The following is a 16,165-nucleotide window of genomic DNA, read 5'->3' on the forward strand; positions in this document are numbered from 1 at the left end:
ACAGGTGGTGAGTTTGGTACACCATGCTATATGGCAGAGAAGTTAGGTTTATCTTGGCTCACCGAAATATCCCAGGGTCCAAATAATAGTAGACAATAGTAGAGACACTCAAAAATGTGGTGATTTAATTAATGACTGAAGGAATGAATATTTTCTATAATCTAGATTTAAGTCCTCTATTCTCTCAATTCCAACTTGATAGATTGCTATTGATTAAACACCTTTTTTTTTTCTCACCTCTACCCAGACATTTCTTCACCAAATCCACCTCTTCCAGGGTCTCTATGATTGAGCTCCCGCCCATTTAACCTTTCTTCAATCCACTCCTATCTTTGATTTCCAACACTCTTAGTCTAAGCTAACTGACTAAGAAAGGGTGAGCCCTTTCATTTAATTATACAAGTTTGATGCTGATGCAAACCTGTCTAAATAAACAGGTTGAGCTGTGGCCATTCAGTTACAAATTGGTCAGGACAGTCTCACCTGGCCTGAGAAGTTCTCAGGGCTTCTATCAAGCCCAGAGGGGTTAAACATGGCCATGACATCACCACTTCTAGCAGAGGTGGACATACAATTTACTAAGGCTTCCTATGATCACTCACTTCAAGTAGTTGAAGAACAAACCCATGAAAAAGAAAACAGAGTTCTTCTGAGATTTTCTAGGATCAGTTAAGACTAGGGGGAATAAGTTCTAGAAAGAAGACTTGGATTCAAAATAAAGAACAATCTAAAATTAATCTCCCCACTATGACATCAACTGCCTTGAAGTAGCCAGCTTCCTTTTACTTAGAGAATTTAAATTAAAGCAAAATAATTTATCTGGAATAGAATCATAAAGCTGGAAAGAACTTTAGAGATCAATTTAATAGACTACTATTCCAAGCCCCATTTTATATGTGTGGAAGGTGAGGTCTAGAATAATGGAGACATATCGAAGAAATCCATATAGTTTATTAAAGCAAGTGATAGGAACATCACCTGGCCTTAGGGCTTTGTCCAGATACCTCCTTAAATTTTATAAGCCACACATGCCTTGGTTTATATGACTCCAAACATCTTGTCTAAATTCTAAGACTTACGACTCTGCATTTTGAACTCACCACTTTTTCTTTTTTCTTGTTTATAGCCAGAATTTTATAGTTAATTAATTTTACATGGAAATGAAGTGAATCATGACTCTCGATTTGCATATTTGCAAATTGAAAAAAATCAAAAACAAATCTGCCTGAACACAGCATATGACAACCTGTTATTTACCGACAAAGAAGTACCTCTTTTTTGGCAGGTGAAATAAATTAAACAGTATCCACCTTCTTGTTGTGTGAAACAGGATCCTCCCCTCGGGTGGGTCTGGGAATACAATTTTGCCAACCGTATGAAAATGAAATAACATTTACAAAATGTCTGCCTGATAGTTGATTTGTATACATAATCACATTCCATTTCATTTAATCCACACAATATCTCTGTGAAATGAATATTATGGCCATTTTACAGATGAGGAAATTTGATCTCAGAATGGTTTAATGCCATGCTCAAAGCCCCATAGCCAACGTATGGCGGAACAAGATTTGAAATTAGATCTCAGGGGGACCAACTATCTATTCGGATTTACCCAGGGCTGAGGAGTTTCCCAGGAGATGGGACTTTCAGGGTTAAAGTTAGAAAGTCCCAGGCAGACTGAAACCCTTACTCATGCTAGTTAGGTTTGAAATCCAGGGAAAAGGTTTTAAAAAGTTCTTCCCCAAGCTCACCAAATGCCAGTGGCTCAGTTTGGGGAGCTGTTATGAGTTATGATAAAACCTGATAAGACACACAGATTTCTGGACCCGTTCTCCATCATTTTGATTGAACGAGCCTGGCAGGAAACTCCAGAACATTTATTGTTAATATCTTCGTAAATTATTTTGATACACACCGTCCACAGATCACATTTTTAGAAAGGCCATTTTGGAAAGTGCAATCGGACTTCCCAACTGGTCTCTCCTTTATACTCTTAAAGGGTCTTCCTACATCCAGAGGAGCCTGAACACCTGCCTCTGCTGGCGTCACTAGTCATATCTGATAAAACTCATATCTGATAAAACTCATATAGTCATATCTATTAAAACTCATCATCATCCCAGAGGCCCCTGTCCAGCTATGTTTGGCAGTAAGCGGATAACGAGTCTTTTTTCTTAAGGGAAGATGGGAAGCCATTCTACAGCCCGTGCAGCCAAAGGCCAAGGTTGAAGGGCACCAGTTGTGCGCTACAGCCATGACTCAGGCATTGCAATGATGCCTTCAGGCCAGTAGTTCTCAAACTCCAAGTGTGGCAGAGTCACACGGGGATCCAGTGAAACATCCACATTCTTGCACTGTACCTTCTAAGAATCTGATTAATTGGTCTGAGGTCATACCCAGGAATATGCATTTTACATGCCCTTTTTCCCCCACTAGGTGAGTTTGCTGCCTCTTTGATTGCCTGGTCAAATTCATAACCTTACATTCATTCTCTGCTTATTTGGTAGCCAACGCAAAACTAAACCCTGGCTGGGAGAGGAAGATTACATTCATTCTCTGCTTGTTTAGTAGTCAATGCAGGAAGATTTGGAAAATACCCGAATTGTATAAAAACAAATTGTAAACTAGTTTAAGAATTTTTTTAACCTAGTTGACAGTAGATTCAATCATGTGCCTGCCTTTTGTGTGTGTGTGTGTGTGTGTCTGTGACAAAATATCCATTTTGAAACTATCCCCAAATAAAAGCATCTGGATGTGAAAAACAACTTTTTTTTTTTACATTAGGCTTTTTACTGATTTCTTCTCCTTGTCATTCATATTTCAGTGCAAATTTTCTAAAGTCTTTTACATAGAACAGTTTTAAATTCCATACAAGGCAAATTGGGCAAATTCCATTTCAGAATTGCAGTTGTGTTGACACACGGTAATCTTATTAGCAATAAAAGGATATTACCTATAATTGAATAGCTGTGCAATTAGCGAATTTCAGAGCCAGAGAACACCATCATTCTTCAGTTTTAGATTTGTTTTTTACCCACAGCAGGAAATGTTTGAATTACCAACAAAACTATTAGCCTGTTCTTGCTCTACTAAATGAAAAACTAACTTAATAAAAAATGGCTTTACCCAGTATAAATATTAACTACAGTTCATGCAGATAAGTTTAACTTCAGCAATTAGGAGTGTGTTGTGCCTGTCCTTTTACAAATAATGTTTACATTTATTTCCAGTAACCTAACATCTATGTCATCCTCAGATCTGATTGAGTAAAATTCTCTGTTGACAATAAAAGCCAGGCTTCCATTTATTTACACAAATATCTCTGTGGGGAAAAAAATAATTATTTATTTGGAGAAATTATATTTGGTGTCTTCATGACAGCTGTGTAATTGAGTTGTTCTAATATAACACATAAACACACACACACACATAGACACACAATTCCCTTCAAAATGGATTTAGGTATATTCTAGGGTTCAACATCACCCATGGAACAAATTACATTAAAATTACAATTAACTTCCTCTCAACTGTCAGCAGAAATCCATGTTGCTGTGTACATACTGCCTCTTCCTCACTTTTATTAAGCCCCTTTCAATTATGAGAGAACATAAATTGGAAGGATGTTGCCATGTCATCTACGGTATTAAAATGTACGAGGAACACTGACCCTGGCCTCCAGAGATTATGTGAAAAGCCATTTATATGCACAGCTGTACAAATTGCCTGAGTTTAATACTAAATTCTGTGGAAAATCATCTTTGCTGCTCTGCATCTGAGGAAGGACAAGGTTTAAATATTTAATGTGTTCCCTTACCAGACAAGCCCAGTCAGCAGTGAATTAGTGAACCGGTCAGTACAGAGAGCTCTTTTGGGGAGGGACAGGTTTTGCCTTTAAATGCGACGAATGACCTGAGTTCACACTCAGCTGAAAACAGCAGCCAGCGGAAGAACAAGCAGGTTAGTCCATGCTGCATTCCTTGAAACCGTCTTACAGAAAATGATTCTCAGATTGACTCCTAGAGTCCTGTCCCCAACCTGTTCTAGAACGTTGGGCACGACAGCGTCTCTTTCCTCCTTTTATGTGTCAAACCTTTCTTCATAGGTTGTATATACTGGTCTTGAAAATATATTTTAGACATATTATTAAAAGAGCACCACTTCATGTGGTGGTGCTTTCTTCGTTTTCTTTTGGACAGGAGCCTTGTGTCAAAGTGTAGCTGTGAGAGTGATTGCCACGGTTCGAATTCCCCATGACCACTTGCTGGCCAACTCTGTCAATTTACTTATCATCTATGTGCCTCAACCTTCTCATTTGTAGCAATTAAGAAAACCAATTTTTATTTTTTAAGAAGTGGAGGTGATTATAACCTATCCACAGGATTGTTTTGAGGCTTGGTAAATGAAGTATAGTATTTTTTTTTTTAATTAGCTATTTTCCAGAGTGCCTTGTTTTTAAATTAGCACACACAATCTTCTTTATATTGAGCTGAACTGTGTCTCTTTGTTGCCTTATTGAGGTATCTCACTGAACATTTTACCTTACTGGGGACTCTCCAGAGACAGAGATAGTTGCCCAGGAGCTAGTGAGATTCCTGTCACAAAAGGTGTCCAAGAAGAAGCCAATGTTAATGTTGCAGACAGCATCCAAGCTTTGAAGGTACGACGACGTCAGGTCAACTCTCAACTGGAAGGGCAGAAGAAGATCAGAAAAATGGAGGGGGGTTAGGAAGTGTGAAAGTACAAAGCAGGTGTTGGAATCACTGGGCAACATTTTCAAAATGTAAGAGTTAAAGTCTCATCTTGCATGATAGGATGAAGGCTGAAGGAGTTAGAAACTCCTTCCAAACTAGCCCTCTTCCCCAACCATATTTTGAAAATTACTAGATTAATGATACCCAAGCCAGGTTGATCATTTGAATCACTCAGGCTGAGTGACAGCTTGAATCAGGACTGGAGACATTCATCTATATTGAAGAGTCTTAATCCCGTACACATTAGAGTCAACTGGGGAGTTTTCAAATGTACTAATGATTAGGCCTCACCCTGAGTCAGTTAAATCAAAATCTCTGGGAGACCGGCCAGGGCATTGAAGCATTCATAAAGCTCCCCAGGTAATTTTAATGTGTAGCTGAAATTGAGAACCAATGATCTATAGAAACTCACCTAGATAACTTTACATGTTCTATTAAACCTGCAAATCTATGACTTTCAGCATCGCAAAACTAAATAAATGTAAACCTCCAAAATAATAATTGTTATATAGATTAGGATATATATCAAGGTGCATCCTCCAAAATGTAAATACAAAGAGAATAGCGACAATAATAATAATATCAGTTTTTATTTGTTTGCGGTTTCAACTCTCATTCAAACCACAGTGGCTGTGGTTTAGGAAGTTTAGGAGGTTTAATTGATTTGGCGAAGATTATAGAGCTGATTAAAAGTCAAGCTAGGACGCAAGTCCAGTTCTTCACACTCTTAAATTAGTTCTGTTTCCACTCTGTCACCATCAGGTAGTTTCCCAGGTCCTTTGGTACCCAGTGGTGCTTATGTTAACAGACCATCCATGCTCCCTCTCTTCAACATATTCCACAGCAAAGTTTAGCTATCAGTTATGGCTCCAAGCAAATCTTTAGCTTCTAACATACTTCGAGACTGGACCTCCTTTATGTTTACTTTCATTGATAAATTGTGGTCACAGAAAATTGGTGACAAGTTGGAGTTTAGTGAACTTGCAGGGCTTTGATTGCCCTTACCATACTTTCATATGCAATAACTCTGGATGAAATAAAATAATCAACTTACCTGTTTTGTTTTGTTTTTAAAACAACCTGGCCTCTTACTCAAAAACACATAAATCAGATTTTTTTTAAAATATAAAAGGTAATAAGAATTTTAGTATCCAAATCACAATGCTGAAATTGAGTTTGACATTTCTAAGTTTCTTGCATCAACAATGAAAGTGGTTGCCACACTTAAAAATATATTCTTCTTCACCTTGTAGGAAAAATGGAATAGATAAACCTTTCCTCATCCCTCACATGAGGTACCATTAAAATCCTTGTTTATATATAAAAAAAAACATAAAAGACTCTTAAAGGTAAAGATGAGAAGGAAGACCACCTTGGGAACTCAAGACTTGAAGGATGGCACAGTGGTAAATTATCTGGGCTTTCTTTTTGTCTTATATGTCCCAACTTGAAGACGAAGGCATCAGCAGCCTAGAAATATCAAAAGATATAGATCAAAAAAGACACACACACAAAATCTTAATCTCTCTAGCTAAAGTACCAGGAAAGAATCAGCCTAGAAAGACAAATCAAGAAGGAAAAATAAAGGCTCAAATTATAAAAATCAGGAAGGACAGAGGGGAAATATAATTACATTATAGAAATAAAAGATGATCATAAGAAAATGTAATGAACAATTCCTAAAACTTCCTAAAATTCTTAAAAAGACATAAACTACTAAAACGGACTCAAGGACAAATAGAATAAGACAATAGGTCTTTCTTTAACATGTAAAAATATTTATTTAACAATCAAAACACCTCCCACAAAAAAGATCTGAGGAACAGATGGTTTCATTGATGGAGTCAAACAAATATTTAAAGAATAATTAACACTAGAATTCTTACAGGTTCATGCCTTAGGTTTAAATCTGTTATCCACTGAGTTGATTTTTGTGAGAGATGAGAGGTGTGGAGAATTCTAGAAGAAAATGTTGAAGAAAACTTAAATGTAATACCTGAAATTATGAAACTACTAGAAGAAAACACTGGGACAACAATCCAGAATATTGGTCTGGAAATTTGGGGTAGGACCTCAAAAGCACAGGCAAACAAAGCAAAAATAGGAAAATGAAATTACATAAAGTTAAAAAGCTTCTCCACAGCAAAGAAAACAATCAAAAAAGTGAAGAGGAAACCCATAGAATGGGAGAAAATATTCACAAACTATCCATCTGATAAGGGATTAATAACCAGAATATACAGGGAGATCAAACCACTGAATAGCAGAAACCAAATATTCTGATTTAAAAATGGGCAAAAGATCTGAATAGACATTTCTCAAAAGATGATATACCAATCGCCAACAGATATATAAAGAAATACTCAACATTACTAATCATCAGAGAAATGTCAATCAAAACCCCAGTGAATTATAATCTCACCCCAGTTAAAATGGTTTTTACAAAAAAAAAAAGACAGGGAATTATGGATGCTGGTGAGGATGTGGAGAATAGGAAATCCAGGTCCACTATTGGTGAGCATGTAAGTTTCTATAGCCACTATGGAACACTGTGTGTAAGCTTCTCCAAAAACTAAAAATGTAACTATCATATGACCCAGCAGTTCCACTACTGGTAAATCAAAGAAATGTCTGCACTTCTATTTTTATTGCAGCATTATTCACAATAGCCAAATGTGGAATCAACATCAGTAATCATCAATGGATGAATGGATAGAGAAAATGTGTGTGTATATTTGTACACATACACAGTGGAAAATTATTTGGCCGTAGAAAGGAATGACATCCTTTCATATGCAGCAACATGAATGGAACTAGAGGTCATTATGTTAGGTGAAATTAACCAAGCACACAAAGGCAAATATCTCACGTTCTCATTAATATGTGGGACCCAAAAAAAGTGGATCTCATGAAGATAGAGAGTATAATAGCGGTTACCAGAGGCTGGGATGAATAAGGGAAAGGAGGAGTGGAGAGAGTTTGGTCTATGGGTAGAAATATATAGCTTGATAAAAGAAATAAGACCTAGTGTCTGATAAATCAGCAGGGTGACTATGGTTTACAATAATCTCTTGTATACTTCAAAATAGCTAGACAAGAATAATTCAAGTGTTTCAGGCATAAAAAAAAGACATATTTAAGGTGATGAATAATCCAATTACAGTGATTTGATCTTTACAAATTATATGAATACCCTGATTATCAGATGTGCTCCTCAAATATGTATATCTATTATGTGTCAATAAAAATATAAATAAAAGACTATATTATTAGCCATTAGTATTATATAATATCAAATTATACTATAATATAGGCTTTTTGCCATATCTGCCTAAATTAAAAGCAATATCTAAACATCATTTTAAGCTATTACAGTGCTATTACATGTTAACCATCCTACATCACAGTCACAGTAGTGAGGAATATAAAAACCCTAGAATAAAAAAAAGTAATAAGTAACCTTGGTTTTCTTACTGGTAATATATAATGCAAGCTTCCAGTTGTTAATGGCTTGGGAAATTGGTGGCCAAATTGGAACATACGTGATTCTCCTCTGTCTTAATCTTACTTTTTTAATCCCAATCAACTGTGATATAGTGAAATGATTATTGTTATGTCATCTGCCACTAGACAGCCCAGCTTGGAATGTGATCAAAGCTGAAGAGTGACCTAGGAGTACACTGGGAAGGAGTGCCCCTGTTTGTAACCCTGTGTTAGAGAAGTCCTCAAAATAGCACACATGTGCCCCACTGTGATACAAAGATTGGAAAGAGAACATTTGATGCTTCTCTCAAACTGTGTCTTCTCTCAAACTGATGTAGCCAGAGGATAGAGCAGGCAATGGATGGTCTTTTTCCTTCTCCCAGATGAGGTCCTCCAAGAGGTTTCTAGGGCCTTCAGCAAGCCTTCCTCCCTCAGTTTGCCTGATCTGCCCAGACAGTGTTCAATATCTGTTTTAATGAACATGTACGGCACGCCATGCAGAGATTTTCTGTCTTGCCATCTATCTACAAAACTAAAAGGGCTGACATTTTCACTCACAGCCCTCTGAATTATTATAAACCCTATCAAAAACCTACAGAAAAAAATACATGACAAACTTATATTCAATTCAACTTACACAGATATACATATATATGACATAGATTTGATATTCTTTCAAGTGTCTTTCATGTGTTGTCTAAAATACATGAACTTAATATTGTTTTGCTTAAAAAAAATAAAAAAGGTCAAGAAGTCAGTGATCCAAACAAAATTCATAATGATATTTTTACATAATGAAATTTGTGACTCCAAGAGGCCATGAGGTGCACAAATAGGATGTGATGCATCTTCTGCTGTGGGTGTTTTCCTTTTATGCATGGGTCGGTGTACAAGCAGATATAAATTCCTTGTTCTGCATATCAGATATGAGCTACTTGCAGAATGCATTCTGATTCAAATGAAGTTTTAAACTAATAAAGAATGAACTGTCCAAATAATCTTCACCAGTTTCTCCTAGAGCATCAGGGTTTGGTTTAGTCAGTGCCTAAGTTTATTGACTTCGCAATAACAATCCATTTCAATTTTTCAAAGCCTTTCTGAGAAGGAGGCACACCCACAACCTTTGGCTCTGTAATGACATGTTGCTCAGTGCTGACAGAGAGCCATGGAAGAATGGAACCTGATTAAGATCGGTTCTGAACTCAGCCTGACTGCAGTGATCAATATCCACCTTGACAACAGGTGAAGAGATCAGTTTGGCTATGCAGCCAGCCTGGTCATTAGTTGAGCATAAACAAAGCACCACAGCTCAAGCTGAATCATAGAAATATTTGAACTTTGCCATGTTTATTTCTGACCCTGGATCTCTATCTACAAAGGCTGAACTAACTAATGAGAGCTTGTGACTATCAAATGCTGGGCACTCCCTGTGCAGGTCAAGATTAGACTGCTTCACCATCCGGTGGCTAGCTGGCTCCCCTTGATACAGAGAATGCATGCCTTACTCTGAATTTCTAGAGCATTTAATTAATGCAATTATAAAAAAACTACTAGGAGACCCATAGAGAAGAACACTCCTCAGAGTTACATTGCCAGCACATGCCTCTTTCCAATCATAATTTAATCACACTCCAAAGCATTTCTTTTTAATTTGTATACCTAGAGATACAATATATGAAACAAATAACTCAGGGCTGAGTACAATATTCCAAGACCCAATGTAATTTATACAGAAAGCTGGGTATTTATTACTGATGCTAGAGGTTATTAAGTTATCTGAAAGGTATAGACTTCATTTCTGTTTTCGAGAAATAGAGATTTATATTGCTTATTTATTCTCCGCTATTGAATATCTTGAGTTGTGCTCAGAAAAGAGATTAAAAATATGTGATGATACCAGTGGCCAACATAGCAGCAATTCAGGGAATTTTACTCAATTTTTTTTTTCCAGAATAGGTTTCAGAGTGAATGTGTGTATGTGTCTGTGCTTAGGTATGACACTCTGATCACCAGTGTCGTGACCAATAAAAGACACATATTTCGACAGCCTATCATAGAATATTCTGTTTCATTCTTTTGGGAATGTGAAAAACTCAGTTCTTCAAAATATTTTGTGACTTAGGTTTTTGTTTTTCACATTGGAATAGTACAAACCCTCCTATGATCCCTGACCACCAGACTGAGTCTCTGGAGTCAGATTCCATCACAGCTTTGCCACTAACTATCTGGTGTGGTGGCAAGTGAGCCATTTAAATTTTGGTTATCCTTTGCTATCTCATTTGTGAAAAGGAGGAGTTGGACTTTCAGAATCTCATTATTCTAAGTTTAGGAACTAAACTAAAATGAATTGGAAGTAATTCCCAGATAGTCTTACTCTTCGACATAAAGAAGATGAATCTGAGTTGTTGATACCCAACTCCAGGTCCCAGGTTTCTCATTAACACATTTGATCACTCACTTCACAGAGTTTTTCGAGTGCAGAATCTACTAAAGGGTTCTAGTCGCTACACCGATGCAATCTCAGGAATCACGGGCTTTGGCAATGACTAAAACCAGAAGACAGTTTTGCAACATATATTTATTCTTGAAATGGAAAGAGCTTCAGGTTATGCATCAATCTTTTCAACCTCTTGCGTAGCTACAGTGCCAGCACAGGGCTATGGAAAACAATGATATACGCTGTAAGGATAGATCACTGTCTCTATATAGAAACATACATCTATATTTCTGTCCAAACTTTACTACAGCGTGCTTAAAGAGCTTTGGAAATACCTGAGACTATGAGCATGCATTTAGAAATCTTGAGATTTAACCTTGCATCGCTGGTTTGTACTGTGACTACAGGCAGGCCACACCCTCACTTACAGCACTCCTAACCAGAAAAATAAAAACTGGGGGAAAGGGGTGGGAAGGACAAAGGGCCAAGAGCAAGGAGTCTTGAGCTCTCATCCCAAATCTAATACTAACAAGCTGTGTGTTGGGAAGCAAGTCATTTACATTCTTTGGCCACAGAACTAGAAGAAAATTGAATGTATTAATCTTCAAACTAAAATTAGATTATCTCTAATACCCTCTCTTTTGTACCACTATAGCCTTTTACCTGTGGGGTGTTGCAGAGGTTGATGGATTGAGTCTTGCAAAAATCTTCTAGGAAAGGTGGCTTCTACACAAAAGTGCTAGAGAGAAGCTTTTGCTTTAATATCCTTTTCTTGTTCCATCGGCGTCCCATTTTGCTTTATGCTTTCCCTTACTTCTGAGACCATTTGCCCACTGTAGGACTGCCAATGGCGCACCATGCTTCAGAGCATCCCAACCCTTTTTTCCTATAAGAAGTTTACTTTTCTATATTTTATTCTCCCCAGTTCACTGTTTAGGAAACAAAACTTGTTGCATAAACTACTTTATCCTACATTCCAGTTGGAACACTTGAAAGTCAGCATCTTAAACAAAAGGAAATAGTCAAACAATGAGACTTTTAGGCATTATTAAAAATCTAACAAAGGATATGTGTTGATGTTTTTTATATTCTTAAATCATTTAAGCACTCAATTTAACTGTAACTTTGTATTATATAGAGCATTTCACTATTTAAAAGTACTTTCACATACATTATCTGTTAGGTACACATACACATAAAGGTTATTTCCAAACACATGTATGTTAATGGGAAAAACAGATTTGAGGAGATCGCGACATGTGTATGTTCTTACAACTACTTGGAATAAAAGAGTTATGTGCAGGCTCTGTCCTATTCTTATCCCATGTGTTTGCATGACATATTGCTGCCTCTCTCCCAAGAGTGTGCTAAGAACACCCAGGCCATGGTTATTAGAGAAACAAAACAAACAAACCAAACAAAAAACACCAATCCATTGTCCATTCACCCATAAGGGTTAATTGAAGACCATGGACCAAGTTTAAAGTTAAAGTATCATATTTATGCATACTATAAAGCTAATATTTTGGAAGCCTGATATCAATCACAGGAACATCTGAAATTCAGATATAACTACAGTGAATTGTGCAAAAAAGCAATAGGTTTCTAATTGCCTCTTTTGCTTCTTCTCCTATGTCTTAACCAGAAATCTGACATTTTTTCTCAAAAAGAGTTGAGTATCTTTGAATGCTCTTATATTTATATATTGGTCTATTTCTGATCCTTCATAAGACTTTTGTGACTGAGGAAAACCTGTACTATTTCCTATAGTCACTCATCTAAAATATTCTGATAGTGTCCTAGCTTCCATACTCTTTGTAGTATAGAATCTGATAATCTCGTGTTTTTTTCTGATGAATGCTGAGTATTGACTTAGGGTAATATATGGGAACACAGTAAATCTGGAATATTTAGAATATTTAGAGACATTGACCAAATTTGTAGAATGACAAAACACATGTCAAAATAAATGACTTTCAGTTTTAGTCATTATGAAATAACAGATATTATATGTATCATTCTACCAGAAGAAACCATAAAACTGGGCAAAATACATGAAGCAGTTATTCTATTACAACACAATGGAAAATGGACAGTATACAAATGTTATCTTTGAGATAAGGAAAATGTACATCATGAACACCAAATTCACCATGACTTTCTGCCTGAAGTCAATATCCCAATTGCAACACAAGCAAGTGGTATGCACATAGAAAGCAGCAGTCTCCTTAGGCAGAAGAAAGACATAATGGACCAGGCTTTCTGAGGAGGTTGTTTATTTATGGGGCAGGGCATCAGAGAGAAGAAGTAACTACATAGCTGTGGAGTTTCAGAAATCTAGAGAGGACTACCCTTCCACTTTTTTTCCCAAACACAAAGCTGTATAATGTAGGAAAATACTGTACAAACCCTTCAAAGAAAACTATTGAGAACTTGTGAGTCAAATGAAGATTTTAGCACAGTACTGGGAGATATTGGAGTTCTGACCAGCCAAAGTGGAAAGACCTTATTAAACATACTGGGATTTTGGTTGTAATCTTAGAAATGCCTCATTTGAAGAGTAAAGCTAATCTAGGCCTACTCCAACAAAACCCAAAACTAAATCTTGACAGGATCAAGGCAAGATTGACAATTCGCCCTTAAGAATTTAACACTCTCAATGTCCAGCCCAACCTAAAAAACTATTAGATATGAGAAGAAGCAAGAAAATGTGACCTATAATCAAGAAGAAGAAAAAAAAACTAATATAAACAGACATTGAGATGAAATACATGTTGAAATTAACAGATTAAGGCTTTAAAAGAGCTATGAGAAATATATCCAACACTTCAAATGAAAATATGGACACAATTAGCAAATATATAAATAGTTACAATAGAGAAAAACCATTTAAAAAATCAAATAGAAATTCTTAAGGTGAAAGTTCAATATTGATAGTGAAATGGGCTTAATAAGAAAGTGAACATTGTAATAGAAAATATCAGTAAACTTAAAGAAAAGTCAAACAAAAATATTCAAATTAAAGAATATGGAAATAAAGTACACACATCACCACCACTACTGACGACAACAACAAATAAAGTCATCGTCACCAAAGGAACTACATCAAGTGGTCTATATGATGTTTGTAATTCAAATCCTAGAAGGAGAGGGGAGAGAAAATGGAATAAAAAATGCATTTGCAGAAATAATGACTAACCATTCCCCCAATTTAATTGTATTATCAATGCATATATCCAAAAAGCTCAAGAGAAATTGATCTAAATAAATATGAAGAAAACACACCTACACACACAGAGTCAAATGGCTAAAATCCAAATATAAAGAGAAAACCTTGAAGCAGCCATTATCTGAGGGAAATAATGATAAGTATAGCTGCTAACTTCTCATCAGAAACAATGTCCACAAGGAAATGAAATGAATACGTAAAATATTGTAAACATATAAAAAAAAAACCTGTCAACTCAGAATTCTATTTCCAGCAAAGATATTTTTCAAAAATGAAAGAAAAAAAAAGACATTTTCAGATAATAAAAAATGAAGAGGAATTTTCACCAGTAGATTTGCATAACAGGAAATGTTAAAGAAACTTCTTGAAGTTGAAGGACTCCCAAGTATTTTATGTGGATACTGCAATACTCAGGCAGTAGAGCTTAACTCTACTTGGTAGAGCAAACTCTACCAAGTTTGAGTGTGGGCTGTGCTTAGTGACTTGTCTTCAAAGAGTAGAGTATGGAAAAGGAGGGAAAGTAGCTTTACATCACAGAGAGCCAGAAAACACTACCTTGGTCGGGTGACAAAGAGACCTTCATGTTATTTCATGTTAACACATCATCAGCAAGAAGTCACATTGATAGCATGTAGCCTTGATATGATGTGATGAGAATGTCAATTTTCCTTTGTGATCTTCCTTCAAAAACCCATAATCCTTGTCTATCCTTGAGAAAAACATCCAATAAACTCCAGCTGATGGACATTTTGCAAAATACTACACCATTACACCTCAAAAGTATCAAGGTCATCGAAAACAAGGAAAGCCACAGACCAGGCAAAACTACAAAGACATTATGTCTAAATGCAATGTTGTATCCTATATGGTATCTGAGAAGAGAGAAATGACATTATGGAAAGACTAGTAAGGCCAGAATAAAGTTTGAAGTTTAGTTAATGGTAGTGTACCAATGTTGTTTTTTTTATTTGTGATGAATTTACCATAGTAAGATAAGATGGTACCAATAGGGGAAACTAGGTGACAGGTATACAGGAACTCTCTGAACTATCTTTGCAACATTTCTAGAAACTAAATTTATTTTACAGCAACAACAAAAATTAACAAGTAGGACTCGATTAAATTAAAAAGCTTCTGTACAGCGAAGGAAACAATCAATAGACATTATAATCACTCAAATAGACAACCCACAGAATGGGAGAAAATATTTGCATGCTGTACATCCAATAAAGGGCTGATAACCAGAATCTACAAAGAACTCAAGCAAATAAGCAAGAAAAAAATCAAACATGCCCATTAAAAAGTGGGATTAATAAAATGTGGTATATGTATACCATGGAGTACTATTCAGCTTTAAGAAACAATGGTGAGGTAGCACCTCTTGTATATTCCTGGATACAGCTGGAACCCATTCTACTAAGTGATGTATCTCAAGAATGGAAAAACCAGCACCACATGTACTCACCAGCAAATTGGTATTAAGGAATCAACACTTAAGTGGACATATAGAAATAACATTTATCAGATGTCAGGCAGGTGGGAGGGGGAGGCATGGGCAATATACGTAATCTTAACATTTGTACCCCCATAATATGCTGAAATTTTAAAAAAGTGGGAAAAAGACATGAACAGAAGCTTTTCAAAAGAAGATAGACTAATGTCCAATAAACATATGAAAAAATACTCAACATCTCTAGTCTTCAGGGAAATGCAAATCAAAACCACAATGAGATATCGCCTAACTCCAGTAAGAATGGCTTTATCAAAAAGTCTCAAATCAACAGATGTGGCATGGATACAGAGAGAAAGGAATGCTTATACACTGTTGGTGGGACTCCAAACTAGTATAACCTCTATTGAAAATAGAATGGAGATGCCTCAAAGAGCTACAAGTAGACCTACCATTTGATCTAGCAATCCCAATACTCAATATTTACCCAAAGGAAAAAAATCATTTTATTAAAAAGACATGTGCACTCAAATGTTTATTGCAGCACAATTCATAATTGCAAAGATGTGGAATCAACCCAATTGCCCATCAATACATGAGTGGATTAATACAATGTGGTATAAGTATACTATGGAGTACTACTCAGCCATTAAAAATGGTAAACTAATACCTTTCCTAACAACCTGGATAGAACTGGAGACCATTCTAAGCGAAGTCTCACAACAATGGAAAAACAAATATCACATGTACTTACTGTTAAATCAAAACTAATGCATCAAAAAAATAAATAAATAAATCTATGTTAAAAT

General features: G+C 36.1%; 1 long non-coding RNA gene across 1 annotated transcript in view; it reads left to right on the plus strand.

The window, feature by feature from the left end:
• Positions 1–3,909: 3,909 nt before the first annotated feature.
• LOC105877341 (uncharacterized) overlaps positions 3,910–16,165 on the plus strand; it is a 39,465-nt gene continuing 27,209 nt past the window's right edge. Inside the window, exon 1 of the long non-coding RNA XR_012914733.1 lies at positions 3,910–3,963. This is a non-coding gene — a long non-coding RNA (uncharacterized LOC105877341). The remainder of the gene's footprint in view (positions 3,964–16,165) is intronic.

The sequence above is a fragment of the Microcebus murinus genome, chromosome 24 (genome assembly GCF_040939455.1).
Source record: "Microcebus murinus isolate Inina chromosome 24, M.murinus_Inina_mat1.0, whole genome shotgun sequence".
Taxonomy (NCBI): Eukaryota; Metazoa; Chordata; class Mammalia; order Primates; family Cheirogaleidae; genus Microcebus; species Microcebus murinus.